General features: G+C 40.7%; 1 protein-coding gene across 7 annotated transcripts in view; it reads right to left on the reverse strand.

Moving 5' to 3' along the window:
- FOXN2 (forkhead box N2) overlaps positions 1-13,483 on the reverse strand; it is a 58,411-nt gene extending 44,928 nt beyond the window's left edge. For 5 of the 7 annotated variants that reach the window (XM_027966866.2, XM_060413898.1, XM_060413899.1 and 2 more), the window contains exon 1: positions 13,097-13,233. The gene's annotated coding sequence lies outside the window, so the exon portion shown is untranslated. Of the gene's footprint in view, positions 1-13,096; positions 13,234-13,421 lie in introns of those variants that run through there. The other 2 variants (XM_042246208.1, XM_060413902.1) reach the window with 1 other exon arrangement.
- Positions 13,484-20,691: the final 7,208 nt, after the last annotated feature.

A 20,691-nucleotide genomic window follows, 5' to 3' on the forward strand; every position in this document is an offset into this window, starting at 1 on the left:
GACGGATCAATGTAATGTCTGAAGAAAAGTGCATTAGAAGCTGAAAAAAACAGTACAGAAAAGTAAACAAAACACAAATGGAAGGAAAATACCTCTACCATGTAGAATGAGAAGTAATATCACCATATTGTAACCAGGAAGCCAACCAGCACTTCAGTTTTTCGATAGTGCTGTAACTATACTTGAAAAGCTATTTTGAAAGGAACAAAGTTTCAGAAACCTGAAAAATCAACAGATCAAATGTCCTAAAGTAAAAAGATAAATTTGGTTGGCATGAGAATAGAAACAGGTGGTATTCTTTGTCACCAAAATTTATTTATGGGTAATATGGCTTTCAGTGCTTTGAATATAAGCCATAATTAGTCAGCCATGCAGTAAGTATACAGTAAATTAAATTGTTCCACTGAAAATAAGCATCTTTTAAAAGCACATTCATGATCAAAATAAATTTAATAAAGGCAAACAGTGATATCTTGCATTACTAATGCCCCCATAACAAATTTGGAAAGCAAAATTAGAACTTAAGACTGTATATGGCTGATTTAATATAGTGATTTTTTATGTAATTCTAAAAACAATACAGGGGCTCCCCTGGCGGTTCAGTGGTAAAGAATTCGCCTACCTGTGCAGGAGACACAGGTTCAATCCCTGATCCAGGAAGATCCCACACACACCACTAAGCTCGTGTACCGTAACTACCTTAGCCGGTCCTCGAGTGCTGGGAGCCTCCACCACTGAGCCCACATGCAGCAACTGCTGCAGCTCGGGCTCCCCAGAGCCTGCGCTCCGCAACAGGAGAAGCCACCACAATAAGGAGCCGCACACCACCACTAGAGAGCAGCCCCTGTTCACCACAACTGAAGAAAAGTCCATGTAGCATCGAAGACCCAGCACAGGTAAAAATAAACAGGCAAATAAAAACAAACACCCCCACAAAAGTAAGTTACCATAAAATTAAGTCCTCTTTAAAACAGGACTAAACTAACCTTATATGAACACTTACTGACGTCAGATATATTTATGCTAAATTATTAAAGATACATGCTATTAAACAGAATATCTGCTTTCTCCTGCAACATCTGGATTGTTTACCCTCCCTACCACTGTTCAGTCAAAACCCTAATATTTATGGCCTCATTTAATGACAATTCCTCCATGTAATTCCCACCTGAACTTCTCTTAGGGATTTTCAGTCTCTCTTAACAATGTTCTAAATGTGTTTATATGTCCTCTTTTTACAGTGGTTATTTGTGTCAACAGCGCAAAAGAAATAATCAACATGAAATCCCTTTATAAACACTAAAGTTCTATATTATAAAGTAAATAAAAAACTAATAAAACCCAGAAGAGACTAGGAAATAATGGGCTCAACACACCTAAGAAGAATACTTTAAGCAAGTACAACTTGGTTCTAACTTGCTGCCAACTAGACAAGAAACACAAAGGTAAAATTATATTTAAATTATACTGCAATGATAATATTACGTTAGATACTATGTTCCACTGTGCTCTGTGATCTTTTTACTTCCTAAATTTCACTTCTCTACTTTAGAAAGTTTATCACAAAAGAAAACTTTAAGACATCAATTATTTTAATTCCATGTGAACAATATGCTATTTTGAAGTTGCAATTAAAGGAAGCCTACTGTTAATCCATTTGTATAAAGAACTACCAAAGGGAAAGTCTGACAAAATAGGGAAGATGAGTTATTAAAGGTACTGACACAGCATTAATAAAGCCCCACTATGACTATGAAACCCACCTCACTATATCCCATTCCTTGGGGAAAGTTCTCACTCTGTTTCCACAGCACTAGAATCTACGTCTAGAAGTGTATGTCTCATACTGCAATTATTTACTTACATGCATCTGATTCTTAGTATTTAACCCATTTTTGCTCCATAATTTAAGAACGGTTCTAGGTGTATCACTGTATGGTAACCTAAATGTAGGTTAGCTTTTAAATACTGGAAAAAGCTAAAGCATTACAAGTCAAAGCACGAACACTTGTATACACGCAACAGAAAGGCAAGCCCATGACCCTTTCACAATTTCCCAAAGGATCTTTAATAGATTCTTAAAGGTTCTCTTATTACAAATAAATAATCACAGCAAAACAATAGGTTCAGAGTTTTGTAACATGTACCTACAATCAGTGGACAGTATCAAGTGGCAATAATATCAGAAGAAATGAAAGTTTTTTGTTAAGATTTGAGGGGAAAAAGACATGCGCACTCCCCAAATTAAATTAGGAAAAGGATTTTGAGAAGATAGTAACTTTGGTGGTAATAAATTTTGATTCCTTGAAAATCTTCACATAAAAACAGTGAGCAACTAGAGAGCAAACCCCAAACCCACGGATAATACGGATATCTACAAAACTATGTTTAACAAAGTCTCCCCACCAACCCCAAAATACAAAGGGCTTAAACAAATCACCAACAGTCCACAGTCTTACTTTCTGCCAGTGTCTGGGAGAAGACAGAGGGAAGCAAGGAGGGACTTGAGAACAAAACGACCTGGAAACTACTGACAGGCGGTTTGTACTGAACAAAAGCTGAAACTAAATGCAAGGAGACTACAGTAAAGCTACAGTTCCTATAAGCATGGAACAATCTAGTCCCTTTGAGCATTCAAAACTTGACATTTGGGGCTCTCTTCTAAGACAAACTCTAAGCTTAAGAGGAAGTACTAGGAATGGCAAAAAAAGAAAAAAAAAAAAAAATTAAGCAGGATAGAGAAAAAAAGAGATAAAAAGAGAGTCCAGACAGAATACCAGAGTGGAACAGAGCTGGGAAATCTCAGAAAGCCATTCACCATTTTTAAAATAATGAACAACAACAAAAAAAACAGGAATGTGAAGTTAAAAGAGTTATCAGAACCAAGCCTCCTCCTAGAAGTTCAAGAAAACTAGTTTCATGTAAAGAAATGATGAAAGGCATTGAGGAAGAATATCACACAAAATTACAATAAGAGAAACAGAAAAACAGTTAAATTTGGAAGCAGACGGGAAACAGGGACCATGGGTAAAAGTTTCCATCACACAAAATGAGTATGTTCAATACTAGAGATGTGCTGTACAACAGAGCTTCTATAGTTAACAATACTGTATTGTACACTTAAAATTTTAAGAGGCTAGATCTCATGTTAAATGTTCTTGCCACAGTACAAACACAAAAATGAGCTTAAAAATTACATAAGACATGAAAAAAAACCCCATATATCAGAATTAGAAAAGTTCAGAAATAAAACAGAGCTCAAGAAATAATCTGAAATAAAAGAGGGGAAAAAAACTTTCAGAAATGAAGACCTAAGTAAAGAAGAGAAAAAATAAACATACAAAGCCTTAAGAGAAACAGAGGATGAAAAGGAAGAAAAGCTAATCAGAAAGAAATAAAGAGGAAACAGGCTACCCATACTGTATAAGAATACATAGTTGGGAAACTTAAGTGACTCTCAGAAAAGCTAGAATACTGGTTACATTTTGAAGAAAAGGAGCTATGCTTTGGAATAGGCATGTAAAAGGGCATCTAAAGTGGCTGGCAAAATTCTATTCCTTAACTTGAAGGATGGTTACATGAGGGTTGGCCTTAGAATAATTCACTAAGCTACACATTTCTTGGGTGGTTTTTAGCATCTACATTTTAACAGTAAAAAGCATTAGAAATTTTAGAAAATAACTATCAGTTCAGTTCAGTTGCTCAGTCATGTCTCTTTGCAACCCCATGGACTGTAGCATGCCAGGCTTCCCTGTCAATCACCATCCCCCAGAGCTTGCTTAAACTCATGTCCATCAAGTCAGTGATGCCATTCAGCCATCTCATCCTCTGTCATCCCCTTCTCCTCCTGCCTTTGATCTTTCCCAGCATCAGGGTCTTTTCCAATGAGTCAGTTTTTCGCATCAGGTGGCCGAAGTACTTGAGTTTCAGCTTCAGCATCAGTCCTTCCATGAATACCCAGGACTGATCTCCTTTAGAATGGACTGGTTGGATCTCCTTGCAGTCCAAGGGACTCTCAAGAGTCTTCTCCAACACCACAGTTCAAAAGCATCAATTTTTCAGTGCTCAGCTTTCTTTATGGTCCAACTCTCACATCCATACATGACTACTGGAAAAACCGTAGCTTTGACTAGATGGACCTTTGTCAGCAAAGTGATGGCTCTGCTTTTTTAACATGCTGTCTAGGTTGGACATAGCTTTTCTTCCAAGGAGCAAGTGCCTTTTAATTTCATGGCTGCAGTCGCCATCTGCAGTGATTTTAGAGCCCAAGAAAATAAAGTCTGTCACTGTTCCCAGTTTCCCTATCTATTTGCCATGAAGTGATGGGACCAGATGCCATGATCTTTCATGCACTGGAGAAGGAAATGGCAACCCACTCCAGTGTTCTTGCCTGGAGAATCCCAGGGACGGGGGAGCCTGGTGGGCCACCGTCTATGGGGTCGCACAGATTCAGACACGACTGAAGTGACTTAGCAGGAGCAGCAGCAGCCATGATCTTTGTTTTTATGTTACTACTTCTAGCTATCAGTACAAAACATAGTAACAAAAACATCTTGGAATAACCTTCAAAATGACTTAATAAAATTACAGGACAAACCAAGAGACAGGCTTCCCAGTGTTTCATCCTGATGTTTGGCAACCAGGACAACGAATTAAAAAGTCCACCGTCTTATTATACAGAACTGATGTGATCTGTTTTTCACACGTAACACATGCTCTAAAAGTATTTGGCATTTACTCATTCTTAGGGTAAATTGCAATACTTAAAACATGCAAAAGATTTTTTCCATTGAGAGATAATCTAAAACTGCCAAGAAAACTCACCTTTGAGAAAAACAAACATAGTGATTTTAAAAATAAACACAATTAAATTAAACAAGCATTCACTCAGCATATGCTATGTGTGCATGTGTGATAAGTCACTTCAGTCATGTCTGAATCTTTGTGACCTTATGTACTGTAGCCTGCCCAGCTCCTCTGACCATGGGATTCTCCAGGCAAGAATACTGGAGTGGGTTGCCATGACCTCTTCCAAGGGATCTTCCACACCCAGGCATCGAACTAGTGTCCCCTGCATTGGCAGGCAGGTTCTTTACCGCTAGTGCCACCTGGGATGCCCATGTTATGTATGAGGTGTTTACAATTCAGTTGAAGAAATAAGTAACACAGATAAGAGAAAGCTATACACAGTAAGTGCTCTGAGAAAGGTACAAAGTACTATGGAAGAAAAGGACAGAAGAAAAGGACATCCCGCCTGCTTAGCATTTTAACCAGATGCCTCTCATACTCCTCCAATTCATCTTCCCCAATTCTAGCAGAATGATCTTTCAAAGACCCCAAATCCTCTTTTTAAAAGAGGATTTTTTTCCCCTTTTTAAAAGGGATTTCACAAAATAACAGTACACAGCAGACAATTCAAAAGCCTTACAAGAACCAGGCAGGCAACAAACAAGTAAAACTGGTCTTCTGTAAGAAAGATGGACTCTGCCAAAAGAGGGCAGTTACTTATAAGTTTCAGCCAATCAAAACTATGAAACCAATGCTGCCACAATATTCATTTTTTCCAAGGGACAAAAGAACTCTAGATTTTTGTGTGAAATGCACCAACATTTAAATATTAGCAAATAGGCGAAAAAAAGTGTTTTGTTTTGTTTTTAATATTTCAAGCCCAACAAAACACAGCTGGAGGTAAAGGTTGCAAACTTCGGCTTACAGAAATACTAACGTTCCAATAAAGGGCCCCTACTGTCCTCAAAATAACGGTTGTCTTCAAATTCAAAGGAAAAAATGAACAATTTTCTCATAACGTTTTCTTCAAACTTTAGCACCTGCTACCATTAGTCTGCTGGCAATAGCAAAAATGCAAGAAAAAATAGAAAAGGAACATTTGATAGTCACCTTAAAAATGCTTCACCTTTTTTTGGTTGTGATCAACAGTTGTGCTCACATCATTTTATACTATATACCTGTTACATGGTCAAATTTTCTGTTCCTAAAATTGTTTCTAGATTATATGATAGAATCAAATATATTAATATATCTGTTCTTTAGCAAAAGAATGCCATGAGGTTTCAGAAAAACCACGGGCCTAATAAAATCTAAAATCTTTAGCATGGTGGCTGACAAATCCACACAAAATCTGGCTTCGGTTTGCACCAATTTCACACCTCCAAGCTTCCTGAATATCCAGTGCTCTTTTACTCCTTAAGATGTATTACAGGCTCTCCACCCTATGTTTCAGAGACTCAAAGTTCTCTCTCTAGGAGCCTTCCTTGAATCACTTAATTTTTCCAATCATGCTTCCTCAGCATCCTACTTAGAGGACTATTACAGAACTTGGGCTTCCCTGGTGGCTCAGACATATAGAACTTACTTGCTACTTCTAATTATTCACCATTATTTGCTTACCTTTCTAATTCAGGCACTAGACCAGTAGTTTTCGAACTTTTGATGCTACCCCACAATAAGAAATACATTTTTATAAGAGAACCATGACATGCTTACATATATAACTGAAACAAAATGAAATAGCACTTTTACCCTTACCACATACAACACACTCACATTTTCTATTTGATTGTATTTTTTAAGAAACATTGGTCACAATTTACTATATTGATTCTCTATCATCCATTTAAGAAATGCTGTACTAGAATATAAATCCTTGTAGGCAGAACAAAAATACATTCATTTTTATTCTCGGCCACATACCGTAACATTTAGTAAGCAAATGTTTAAATGAGTAAATAAAGCAGCATTCTGTACTAGAAAAGTAAAAGAGTAATAAGGCTTTGAAGTCAAGCAGACCCATAACCTACCAACTTATTTATGTGTCTCTGACAAATGACTTCACCCCCTTACATCCCAAGGAATAACACTACTTATTTAATTCACTATGACAACAAAGTTGTGGCCTTCATATCACAAAATGTGCTAAGTCACTTCATTCCTGTTTGATTCTGTGTGACCCTATGGGCTGTAGCCTGCCAGGCTCCTCTGTCCATGGGATTCTCCAGGCAAGAATACTGGAGTGGGTTGTCATGCCCTCCTCCAGGGGCTTTTCCCAATCCAGGGATCAAATCTGTGTCTCCTGCATTGGAAGGCAGGTTCTTTTACCACTAGAGCCACCTGGGCACAGAATAAGCATTGTATAAATATTAGTTTGCTTTCTCTAAACTGTATTCTTCCTTATTTTTTCCTGGGAAAGAAACATCTATCTCATCCTGGCAAACATCCATTTTTCAAAGACTTTGGGTCACAGTACAAAGAATATGAAATTTTAAAATCTGACAGACCTGGGTTCAAACACTCAGCTCGGTATTTACATAACTTCTGTCTCTTTATAAGAATAAAATATATCCTGCCCAGTCATTATGGATAATTATATATTCATGTGTCTAATATAATACCATGTCAGAATATAGCAGGCACTTGATAAAAGGTAGGAATTGTTGCTATGATTATTAGTAAGTGTTGCTCACTCAGCATAGATGAAGAATTTAACCTGAACTTTTAAGGAAGAGTTGGACAGAAAGTTAGGGCAGGCAGATGGAACAGTAAAATCTCAATTTACAAGAAATCTCTTCCTTTTTTCCTGTAATTCCTCTTTTAAGACAAATAAACCACAAGGATGTAAGTTCATCAATTTCCTCAATTCTCTACTTCTAAGGTTATATAAAAAATTCAAAATAACTGTACTCTGTGTCAAAATTCTAATTTAAATAAATTATGCTCAGTCAGCTGAACATTATAAAATGTGAAAAGTGTAAATGTATTAGCAATGCATTTTAGAGAGAATTTCAATAAGAGTTCAACATAAAAATGCTTTCAGTTAACCCAGTTAAACAGAAAAAATTAACTGAAATTCTTACTCAACATTATCTTTCAAAGCACTTCTGAGGGGGGAAAAAAAACCTCTAAGTAGCAAAAGCAGCAAATATCTATGAAAATACAATCAAGAAGTCAAAAATTTTCTTATACAATGTGCAAACTTGATAAGATATGAAGATAATTAATGATAATTAAACTATTCTAACTCAACAATACTACACCTACTTGGAGAGAATCAAAATAATTTTCCATTATTCATGTTGGTAGCAAAAAGATGGCTATTTTAATAGTATACATATTTAACTTTTACAATAACAGCATATTTCTACATGGCCACTTAGCTTTATTTAGCCTTTTAGGCTTACAGTAATACTATGTTTACAACTGTCAATGAAATAAGACCTATATAGGTGAGCGGATATATTCTATTTTATGTTCACATCAGACTGACTCCAGAAGGGTAGAATGATGTCTCTTGTTCACCACAAGAGATATACTTAAATACAGTAGATGCTCGGATACTTAAATACAGCACTTAAATACAGTAGATGCTCGATAAATATCAGCCCAAATTTAATGTTTATTTATGGACAGGAAAATTAGGTTGAGGGAAATAAAAAAATACACAAATCAAAATTAGGTCAAGGCCTTGAGCGTGAGCCTTGCTTGGCAACTTGACTCCAAACAGCTGAGTATAAATGGGTAGGGAATGAAACCTGACAAAGACCTCAAAGCCTGTTAACATCAATTTTTTGTTGTCAGTATGTACCCTTGATATGCTGTGATGAGAATGGCACTTCACCTCTGTGGTCTTCCTCCCTAAAACCCATTACCCAGGTCTACTCATGAGGAAAACATCAAGTAATTTTCAATTGAGGGATGTTCTATAAGATTTCTGACTGGTACTCCTAAAAACTCTCACAATCATCAAAAATAAGAAAAATGTGAGAAACTAGAATTCTCAAACAGAAGAAGGACACTTGGGAAAAACTAATGAAGTATGCAATTTAGTGAATAGTAAAGTAGCAACTTTGTTTCCTTAGTTATGACAACTGTACCATAGTAATGTAAGAAGTTAACAATAGGGTAAATTGGGTGAGGTATACTCCACTGTCTGGCTACTTTCTGTAATTGTAAAACTATTCTAAAACCAAAAGTTTATTTAAATTTAAAAAAAGGGCAAGGGAAATAAATATATGAACCAAAATCCTTTGGAAGTGAATGGTGATAAACATTTTTTTGGATCCTTTATATTTGGTAGCACTCTCATACAGTGTAAATTAAGGTTTTGAACAAGTCTACAGTATTAATTATGAAGTCACATATGACCAAAGCAGATGCTCCTTTTGTTTTCCAAAGCATCATTTTTAGGCCTCCACACTTCAATTAGTAACTCTGTAACAAAAAATTATAACATCAGCTGTCATCTCTATATTGAATGAACTATCTCATACCTCTAATCTCTATAGTCATTAAAGATTATATTCACCTTGATATCTTCTACTCACATTACACTCTAACTAAACTCACCATCTTCTTGATTATGTTCCCTTTCCAAACCTCATTCTCAAAGTTATTCCCCTTCCATAGTCAATAACTAGCCTTGCACAATGCTGTCAAATGAACCTTCCTCAAATAAGAACTTTATCCCCTCATTCCCAGGCTTAAATGACATCTTTTTTTTTTTTGGATTAAACCATGTTTAAATTCAAAAGTGATATCTGCAAGGCCATCCATAATTGGTTATTCTTTCGTACCCTTCATACATACTTTCAATCCATCTCTCTACCTTGTAAGTGCTGCCTTTCCTTTATTCAGAAAATAATCAAATACTAAGCATTTATCTGGGGGCGGTGGAGGGAAGACTCCTCTGGGTGGTCAAAGACTTTAATTTTCTTGGGATGAAGAATAGGGAATCTGTTTTGCAACGCTGTAGCCCTAGTTCCCATAACAGTGCCTGGCAAATGGTAGGTGCTCGAAAACTATTTATTAAAAACCACACACACAAAAATTAAAAAAAAAAAAAAGAAAAAAAAAACAAAAACAAAAAATAAAAAAAACACACACAAAAAATAAATAAAAACAAACAAACAAACAAACAAACAAAAAACCACACACAAGGTAGTATAGCATGCTACAACCCAAGAGAGTAAGACTTTTCCACTGGAGAGGTGGAAGGCAGATCTAAAATGATTCCAAGGCTCTCAAGACAATTAACATTTTAACCAAGCCTCAAGTTTGAGTAGATTTTCAGTGGTTAAGAGGACGTGTGTAGGTGCATTTCCAACAGAAAAATGTTGTATCAGCCAAGGGAAAAAGAAGTAAATTGTTACACCATGTTGAAGCAGTAAATAATGAACAGTTCCTGTGGAAGATAAGATGGGAGACTAGGTCCAAATTTCAAAAACTCTTAAGAAGAAATTTGATATTCCTCTTGATATAAGAGGTTTTGGTCATTAAGAGTGATATAATCTTTAGGAAGATTAATCTAGTGGGACTTCTGAAAGCAAAAATCTTACTCTCTTCAAGAAGTTACCCCTCTATCTTACTCAAACCTTCTAATTTCCTTCTCAACTCTTACAGTACCTGCCTGCATTATACAATTTAACTCCTAATTACATCATCTCACACTGTAATTTTTTTTTCACATGTATTAATCATGTCTCTTCAACCCAAGAACAAGGATCAAATCCTAGAGTACTTTTTCTTCCCTAAGAAATGAACAAAAAATTGGGCCCTTTATTCTGGAGGACCTTTTTGCAAGTATGCAAAATCCAGTTTCGAAAATGATAACAATCCAAAAGCAAGGCACACATACACAAGCTGCCACAAGAACAAGATTAATCCTTGTGTGGATGGCACTTTGTAAAGTTTTGATAGCCACATCCCATAACTATTAATGTAGTTATCTCCCAGCATATGTTTTCAGTATTTCCTCCATTATATAAGTACTTTTTCATCTCATTTAGTTTTCTTTCTCAACTATGCACTGGTCTCAGTGGTCACTCCACATATTCACTTCTCAATTGCATTGTCTTTTCTGCACTGAAGCCTCTCCAATCTTTTTAGCTATAAGCTTCCCTGAAAACCATTATTATGGCATATTAAAATTCTAATGAATGGTGCTGCTATAACTTTTACACATAATTCTAAATGTTTCCTGTGGTTTAGCACTCTTCAAATAAAACTGATGCAAATAAAAACATATGTTACAGAAATAATTCAAATTCGCCAAAACATTTACAAAATTTAACATGATGAAATCAAAGATTGCATGTACTTAAATTGTATGTATTGATACCTAAATTCTGAAAACTCCAAACTGTCCAAATATCCATCTTCAACCTTTTTTTAACTTATCTTACTTTAAAATAATTTAATATTTATTTTGCTTTTTGTTATTTTTGATCTTCAGTCCTTGGTCTCTTACTTTTATATATTCTAAAACAATTTCATTTCTTTAAAATCTGTTGATGTTAACATCTATACTAGCTGTTAATACAATCCCTTAAAAAAAAAAGAAAAGTGCCCATGCACAAATCAAACAAAGTATTTTATCTCTGAACAAGTATTTCCACTAGTAATACATCTTTTCAGGTCATAATGAAACTATCAAAAACAAATCCTCCAGAATGTGATTACTTCTGATTACATTAGAAACTTATTAACCACTCTGAAACTCAAACGGATTTTTCCCCCCGAGTTGAGAAACTCCATAATGTACTGTTCTGTTCCCCAACACTCCTTAATGGTACCTAATACTGCTTAGATTTTAAATACGAATCATCAAAATAGGAGAAAGCACCTTACACGGACTGCAAGAAAACAGGGAGAAGTCGACTTGGTTTGAACAGAGATAAGAGAGTAACAATTCAGCTTTTTCCACTTCCCCATCTCAGGAAACACCACATGTGGGTGCAAAGCAACTACAGGGCTACAGAGCCCCTGGCTGCCACTGAAGCCTCTGCTCTAGCGGCGCTAGGGCACTCAATGACACTCAGTCGGCCACGTGGCTGTCACAATCAGAAGACAGGATTAACAGCGTAAACTAACCTGGAAATAACAATCGACCTCTTCCCAAAACCTCAGAGTTGGGGTGAAAGAAAGAAAGTTGTGTGTCATTTCCTTGCACGCTAAGGCTTTTATCTATAAACAGACAACGAAATACAGGGGCTGCTTTAAAGAGATTTTAAAGCAGAAAATCAGGTCCCGGAAGATTCCCGAGAGTGTGCCCCCAGTGAATTAAGACACGCTAACTCTCGTGAGCGGCGATGGGAACAGAGGCATTCCGCAAAGGGGTAACGGGGTGGAGTTTAGTAAAATAGAGCACTATACATTTGGGCGGCTTTCCCCTGACTCCCACGTTCTTCCCGGGTTCCAAACTCTTGGCTTTGCTGCGGGGCGAACTCAGAAGGGCTGAGGGACCTCGCACACGCCCTCACGACCTCTCGCCTTCCCAGTAAAAAGAACTGAAGGGCAGAGATAGAGGGCCCAAGAGAAGCGGCGAACAGGAAGTGTCCATATTGCAGAGCAGAAACACTAACTCCCACCCCGAGACAGCACCCTCGGCGGACCCCCGGGCGCCCGCTGGAGGAAGGGCCCGAGCGTGCCGAGGTCTGCCACCCCCACATCCGGGACCCAGCCCTGCCCACCCCAACGCTCGGCCGCCCGGCTGTTCGGAGTTCACAGCCGGCCGCGCCCGGCGCCTCCCCGGGCTCTACTTGGCCCGGCCCAGCCAGTCCGCCCGGGGCCGGACGAGAACTCCACGCCCGGCACGTCTCGCTGCACTTCAAGCCGGGGGAGGGGGTTCCGGCAATGACTCCCGACGGGCTTGGGGCGCTTCCCTCAACAGTAGATTCGCCCCGAGTCGAGCCCGAAGAGTCCTCGGGGCCACCTCCAAGCCTTTCCGAAGCGCCGGCAACACTAGGCGCGGTTTCCGCCGTGGACACCCGTTCCCGGGCCGTCCTTACACCCCTCAAGAAAAACTCCTAACTCCTCACCGGGCCGCACTACCCTCAGTTCGCCGCCCCCCGGGAGCCCACAAACCACCCAAGCCACGCGCAAGGGAAGACTCCCGTGGCGGCGCCAATTCATCACGGGACAAAAATGTCCGGGCGCGTCACGGGACAGCCGCCTCCGCGCCCCACGCCCGGCGCCTGCCGCACGCGCTGTCCCCGAGCCCGGGAGCCGCGGCGCGGCTCGGGGCCGGGAGCACGGACGCCGGGCAGCGCCGGCTGGGGAAGGCGCCGCTCCGCTCGGGACTCACCGTCAGCTCGGCCGCCGCAGCGGAGGGGCGAGGGATGGGTAGGGGAAGACACAATATGGCAGAGCACCACAGCTGCTCTCGGCCGCTTCCAGTAGCCGCCTCCGGGAAGACGCGGCCACAAGCAGGCAGCGGCAGCTGCGGTGGCGGCCGCAGCAGTACCACATCCCCCTCCCGTTCGCTTCCTCCCCTCCCTCCGCCCTCCCCCGCTGCCATGGCAACGAGGCGCCAAGGAGATTAGCCCCGCCCCTCCCTCCAGTCCCCGCCTCCACCGACTCCTCGGGAGGGGGGCTCCGCCCGTCCCTCCCACTCCCCTCCCACCTCCTACCCGAGGCCCAGGCCTGGGAACTGGCAGGCTGCTGAGGCGGCAGGAGGTGGAGGAAGGGGGATGCGGTGTCCGGAAGGGCGGGGCTCTCACGGAAGGCAGGGCGGTGACGTTGTGAGCCAGTCAGGTTTCGGGCTGTGGAGGGGCTGGAGAAGGCGGGAAAATGGAAAGGCCTCGCCTGTCCGGGAAGGACCTATAGGAGTGAGGCGGGGCGCGGGGCGGCCGCTGAGTGGCCGTGATGGGGAGGGGGCGGGGCGAGGATGGACGCCAGGCTGGTCAGAGAAGCTAGTGCTGCGACTGCAGCGACCGCCCTTTGTAACCCGAACTCTGTGTTTCCTCAGGAGCTTTCCGCCATTGGCCAGGCCTTAATTGAAAGAGCTTTAAAAACAGTAAAACACTAATAGAAATTTACGGTAGTATCACCCTTGCTTGACTGAAAGTATATGTGGAAGCTATGCTCAAAGTGAGATTAAAATAAAAAAAAGGGCTTGGGAATCAGACCCAAAATTTAATAAGGAGCTCCGGAATGCGCACTAAGTGCTATGGACTAGTCTAAATTCTTTACAGGGTTACACTGTTGTAACCGTAATGCTAAAATAGTATTGCTAGATAAAATACAGGTGTGCCTAGTTAGAGCCGAATTTCAGCATAAGAATGTTCCATTTGAGAAATACTTCCTACTTTGTTTTGTTTTTATACGAAATCTGCCAACTCTCTCTTAACTCCTAATAATTCCCACTTTACAGTTAAGGAAACTGGGGCATAGAAAAATAACCTGTCAAAATGGGTAAGTGACAAAAGGCTCCATTTTACCGTTACCGCTTTGATCCTGATAATTAAAATGATGAATTCCCTATACTACATTTTCAAAAACTAGAGTAGCAATACCAACGTCGCAAATGTGTTGAATGGATTTTTTAAGAAGTGAAGTGAAATCGCTCAGTCGTGTCCAACTCTTTGCAACCGCATGGACTATAGCCTATCCTCAGTCCATGGGATTTTCCAGGCAAGAGTATTGGAGTGGGTTGCCATTTTCTTTTCCAGGGGATCTTCCCTACCCAGGGATCGAACCGGGGTCTCCCGCATTGTGGGCAGACGCTTTATCCTCTAACCCACCAGGAAAGCCCAAGGGTATATGAAATAAACGTAGACAGTAATTGAGGTACAGTAGGTGCTAACTGAAGTTCATTTCCTTCCTGAACAAAGAATGTTAACAGTATATGAGCCAGGTTCTAAGTACAAAGTGGGCAGAATATGAAACAAGCTGCCTGCTGAAAACAAGCCAAGCTGTGGGGATGATAGAGATACAGAAGTATAGTATATACTTCACCGTATATAATCACCGTATATAGTAACCATATATAGTAACAAAAATGGAAATGTTCCCCTCATTCCACGGATGAAAACACTTTTTATATGAGTTGTTCAGTCATCTACTAGTTCCGCTTGCTTTTGATTACACTGTCCTAGAGGACCTCATAGCTGCATTTAGAGTTAAAAGACCACAGGCAAATGTACAACATGCTTCGGTTGAAGTAAGAGTTGCTTCAGTTTCTCCCTTCAGTGCAATGACTGTTGCCCTCTCAAGTGGGCAAATTCAAGGAAGTTTTAGAGGAAGAGTGTAGCAGTAAGGGAAGAGAGGTAAGCAGGAAGTTTGAGAGAAGATGGCTTCTGGGGAATGACAATCTTCTCAGACCTCAGTCTTGTTTTATCTCTGCTGGTCATTGTCGTGGTGACCACTGACACAGGTCTTCATCTCCCTACAGATTATTGTACTAGTGTTTTACTTGAAATATGGGACTTTAGTTTCTCTTTTTCCTTCTAATCTATTTTAAACCCAGATGACCAAACAATCCTCCTCAACTCCAGAAGAATTACAGAATAAGAACTGGAAGTTATATATACTTTAAAGATATTTCATCTAGGAGCTCAATCTATCATAGATGGGAAAACAAATCCAGAAAAATGATGTAACTTGTCAATGATCAAATAATGAATCTACTGCATCTATATTCAATAAGTTTTCTCTACTTGTCCTCTCTACTGGTTGATTCACCCCAGAGAAGCTGGAACATTTAAATAATTTCTGTGGGTGAGGCTCATGTCTCTTAGGAAATCTGTCACACTTAGTTCAGAGTCCAGGGACACTTGTATACTTAGTGGCTATTTTAGAGGACTTTGAATACCTACCGAGGAAAATCTCTGATTAAAAATAACTATGATTTAGAGTGAGTAGCTTTTCCCCAGGAGCTTACAAGAGTAAAAAGGCTAAGAAACCAGAGCCTAACTCTTTAGGAAAAAGAGAATCCTGGCATTTAAGATCTCCTGGGTGGTGCAGTGGTAACAGGAGACAAGGCTTGATCCTACAGTCGAGAAGATCCCCTGGAGAAGAAAATGGAAAGCCATTCCAGTATTCTTGCCTGGAAAATTCCATGAACAGAGGAGGCTGGTGGGCTACAGTCCATGGGTTTGCAAAGAGTTGGACACAACCAAGCAACTGAGCACACAGCACAAACAAAGCTTGTATTCTTCTTTCTCCAAAATATTTTACAGGAACATAGTCATTAATAAACTTTACTGAAGACAAATTTTAAAAGTATGTTGTTTAAAATGTCCTCATGTTTAGGTTAAAAAGTGACAGTGATCTGGGATGGCCTCAGCCTGCAGCAGCTTGAAGCAGGCTTTCAGTTGCCAGCCAGAGTTTGAAGTGAGACAGTGTCAGGGAAAACGCTGAATCCTAGCCACTAGACCACCAGGGACCAGTTTACAATGACAAGCTGTGTAGAAATGAATTTCCACGTAGAGACGGAAAGTAGTGAAGCAAGTAAAGAATTTATTAGGAGAAAAGAGAATACAGTATGTTTGGATAGACACATGGGTGGGCTCAGAGAGAGCTGCACTCTTCTGGTGGTTTGACTCACTTCTATGGTGGCTCAGATGGTTAAGCATCTGTCTACAATGCGGGAGACCCGGGTTTGATCCCTGGGTCGGGAAGTTCCCCTGGGGAAGGAAACGGCAATCCACTCCAGAACTATTGCCTGGAAAATCCCATGGAGAGAGGAGCCTGGTAGGCTATAGTCCATGGGGTCACAAAGAGTCGGACACGACTGAGTGACTTCACTTCACTTACGGGGCATATCTAACAGATTTCCTATGACCAATTTTCTTGTTTTGCCTGGTTCTGAGTCTGTATTTGGTATATATCAAGGTTGGTTCGTGACATTGTACAGGAGACAGGGATCAAGACCATCCCCATGGAAAAGAAATGCAAACAAGCAAAATGGCTGTCTGGGGAGGCCTTACAAATAGCTGTGAAAAGAGACGTGAAAAGCAAAGGAGAAAAGGAAAGATATAAGCATCTGAATGCAGAGTTCCAGAGAATAGCAAGAAGAGATAACAAAGCCTTCTTCAGCGATCAATGCAAAGAAATAGAGGAACAGAACAGAATGGGAAAGACTAGAGATCTCTTCAAGAAAATTAGAGATACCAAGGGAACATTTCATGCAAAGATGGGCTCGATAAAAGACAGAAATGGTATGGACCTAACAGAAGCAGAAGATATTAAGAAGAGGTGGCAAGATTACACAGAAGAACTGTACCAAAAAGATCTTCACAACCGAGATAATCACGATGGTGTGATCACTCACCTAGAGCCAGACATCCTGGAATGTGAAGTCAAGTGGGCCTTAGAAAGCATCACTATGAACAAAACTAGTGGAGATGATGGAATTCCAATTGAGCTCTTTCAAATCCTGAAAGATGATGCTGTGAAAGTGCTGCACTCAATATGCCAGCAAACTTGGAAAACTCAGCAGTGGCCACAGGACTGGAAAAGGTCAGTTTTCATTCCAATCCCAAAGAAAGGCAATGCCAAAGAATGTTCAAACTACCACACAATTGCACTCATCTCACACGCTAGTAAAGTAATGCTCAAAATCCTCCAAGCTGGCTTCAGCAATACGTGAACCGTGAACTTCCAGATGGTCAAGCTGATTTTAGAAAAGGCAGAGGAACCAGAGATCAAATTGCCAACATCCGCTGGATCATGGAAAAAGCAAGAGAGAATGGGTTAGAGGATAAAGCGTCTGCCCACAATGCGGGAGACCCGGGATTGATCCCTGGGTAGGGAAGATCCCCTGGAGAAGAAACTGGCAACCCACTCCAATACTCTTGCCTGGAAAATCCCATGGACTGAGGAGCCTGATAGGCTATAGTCCATGGGGTCACAAAGAGTTGGACACAACTGAGCGACTTCACTTCTGCTTTATTGACTATGCCAAAGTCTTTGACTGTGTAGATCACAGTAAACTGGGGAAAATTCTGAAAGAGATGAGAACACCAGACCACCTGACCTGCCTCTTGAGAAACCTGTATGCAGGTCAGGAAGCAACAGTTAGAACTGGACATGGAACAAAAGAGTGGTTCCAAATAGGAAAAGGAATACGTCAAGGCTGTATATTGTCACCCTGCTCATTTAACTTCTATGCAGAGTACATCGTGAGAAACGCTGGACTGGAACAAACACAAGCTGGAATCACAAGATTGCCGGGAGAAATATCAATAACCTCAGATATGCAGATGACACCACCCTTATGGCAGAAAGTGAAGAGGAACTAAAGAGCCTCTTGATGAAAGTGAAAGAGGAGAGCGAAAAGTTGGCTTAAAGCTCAACATTTAGAAAATGAAGATCATGGCATCTGGTCCCATCACTTCATGGGAAATAGATGGGGAAACAGTGGAAACAGTGTCAGACTTTATTTTTTTGGGCTCCAAAATCACTGCAGATGGTGATTGCAGCCATGAAATTAAAAGACGCTTACTCCTTGGAAGGAAAGTTATGACCAACCTAGATAGCATATTCAGAAGCAGAGACATTACTTTGCCAACTAAGGTCCGTCAAGGCTACGGTTTTTCCTGTGGTCATGTATGGATGTGAGAGTTGGACTGTAAATAAAGCTGAGCGCCTAAGAATTAATGCTTTTGAACTGTGGTGTTGGAGAAGACTCTTGAGTCCCTTGGGCTGCAAGGAGATCCAACCAGTCCATTCTGAAGGAGATCAGCCCTGGGATTTCTTTGGAAGGAATGATGCTAAAGCTGAAACTCCAGTACTTTGGCCATCTCATGCGAAAAGTTGACTCCTTGGAAAAGACTCTGATGCTGGGAGGGATTGAGGGCAGGAGGAGAAGGGGACGACAGAGGATGAGATGGCTGGATGGCATCACCAACTCGATGGACGTGAATCTGAGTGAACTCTGGGAGTTGGTGATGGACAGGGAGGCCTTGGCGTGCTGCGATTCATGGGGTCGCAAAGAGTCGGACACGACTGAGCAACTGAACTGAACTGAACTGAAAAGTAAATCATACAAAGAAAGAAAAACAGCAGAAGCAATAGAAAAAAAAGTCACATAAGGGGTTGAGAGAGTGAAATTATCAAACATTTAAAAATAACAATGCTTACTATATATAAATAAATAAATAATAAGATTTAAAATTTAGGCAGACAACCAGAAACTTGAAAAAAAAAAAAAATCAGGAAATTCCCTGACAGTCCAGTGGCTAGGACTACATGCTCTTATTGAGGAAAACCCAGGTTCAATCCCTGATCAGGGAACTGAAATCCCACAAGCCTGGTTCGGTTCAGTCCAGTCGCTCAGTCATGTCCAGCTCTTTGCAACCCCATGGACTGCAACATGCCAGGCTTCCCTGTCCATCACTAACTCCTGTAGCTTACTCAAACTTATGTCCATTGAGCTGGTGATGCCATCCAACTATCTCATCCTCTGTCGCCCCCTTCTCCTCCCACCTTCAATTTTTCCCAAAATCAGGGTCTTTTCAAATGAGTCAGTTCTTCACATCATGTAGCCAAAGTGTTGGAGTTTCAGCTTCAGCATCAATCCTTCCAAAGAATATTCAGAACTGATTTCATTTAAGATGGACTGGTTGGATCTCCTTGCAGTCCAAAGAACTCTCAAGAGTCTTCTCCAACACCACAGTTCAAAAGCATCAATTCTTTGCCACTCAGCTTTCTTTATAGTTCAGCTCTCACATCCATACATGACTACTGGAAAAACCATAACTTTGACTAGATGGGCCTTTGTTTGTAAAGTAATGTCTCTGCTTTTTAATATGCTATCTAGGTTGGTCATAGCTTTTCTTCCAAGGAGCAAGCATCTTTTAGTTTCATGGCTGCAGTCACCATCTGCAGTGATTTTGGAGCCCCCAAAATAAATTCTGTCCCTGTTTCCATTGTTTCCCCATCTATTTCCCATGAAGTGATGGGACAGATGCCATGATCTTCACTTTCTGAATGTTGAGCTTTAAGCCAACTTTTTCACTCTCTTCATTCTCTTTCATCAAAAGCCTACTTAGTTCTTCTCTTTCTGCCAGAAGTGTGATGTCATCTGCCTATCTGAGATTATTGATATTTCTCCCGGCAATCTTGATTTCAGCTTGTGCTTCATCCAGCCCAGCATTTCTCATGATGTACTCTGCATAGTAAGCAGGTGACAATATGCAGCCTTGATGTACTCCTTTTTCTATTTGGAACCAGTCTGTTGTTCCATGTCCACTTCTAACTGTTGCTTCCTGACCTGCATACAGATTTCTCAGAAGGCAGGTCAGGTGGTCTGGTATTCCCATCTCTTTCAGAATTTTCCACAGTTTGTTGTGATCCACACAGTCAAAGGCTTTGGCATAGTCAATAAAGCAGAAGTAGATGTTTTCCTGGAACTCTCTAACTTTTTGATCATCCAATGGATGTTAGCAATGTGAACTCTGGTTCCTCTGCCTTTTCGAAATCCAGCTTGAACACTGGTAGTTCATGGTTCATGTACTGTTGAAGCCTGGCTTGGAGAATTTTGAGCATTACTTTGCTTCCGTGTGAGATGAGTGCAATTTGTGTGGTAGTTTGAGCATTCTTTGACATTGCCTTTCTTTGGGATTGGAATGAAAACTGACCTTTTCCAGTCCTGTGGCCACTGCTGAGTTTTCCAAGTTTGCTGGCATATTGAGTGCAGCACTTTCACAGCATCATCTTTCAGGATTTGAAATAGCTCAACTGGAATTCCATCACCGCCACTAGTTTTGTTCACAGTGATGCTTCCTAAGGCCCACTTGACTTCATATTCCAGGATGTTTGGCTCTAGATGAGTGTGAGTGATCACACCATCATGATTATCTGGGTCGTAAAGATCTTTTTTGTACAGTTCTTCTGTGTATTCTTGTCACCTCTTCTTAATATCTTCTGCTTCTGTTAGGTCCATACCATTTCTGT

Source organism: Ovis aries, chromosome 3, assembly GCF_016772045.2.
Source record: "Ovis aries strain OAR_USU_Benz2616 breed Rambouillet chromosome 3, ARS-UI_Ramb_v3.0, whole genome shotgun sequence".
Classification (NCBI taxonomy): domain Eukaryota; kingdom Metazoa; phylum Chordata; class Mammalia; order Artiodactyla; family Bovidae; genus Ovis; species Ovis aries.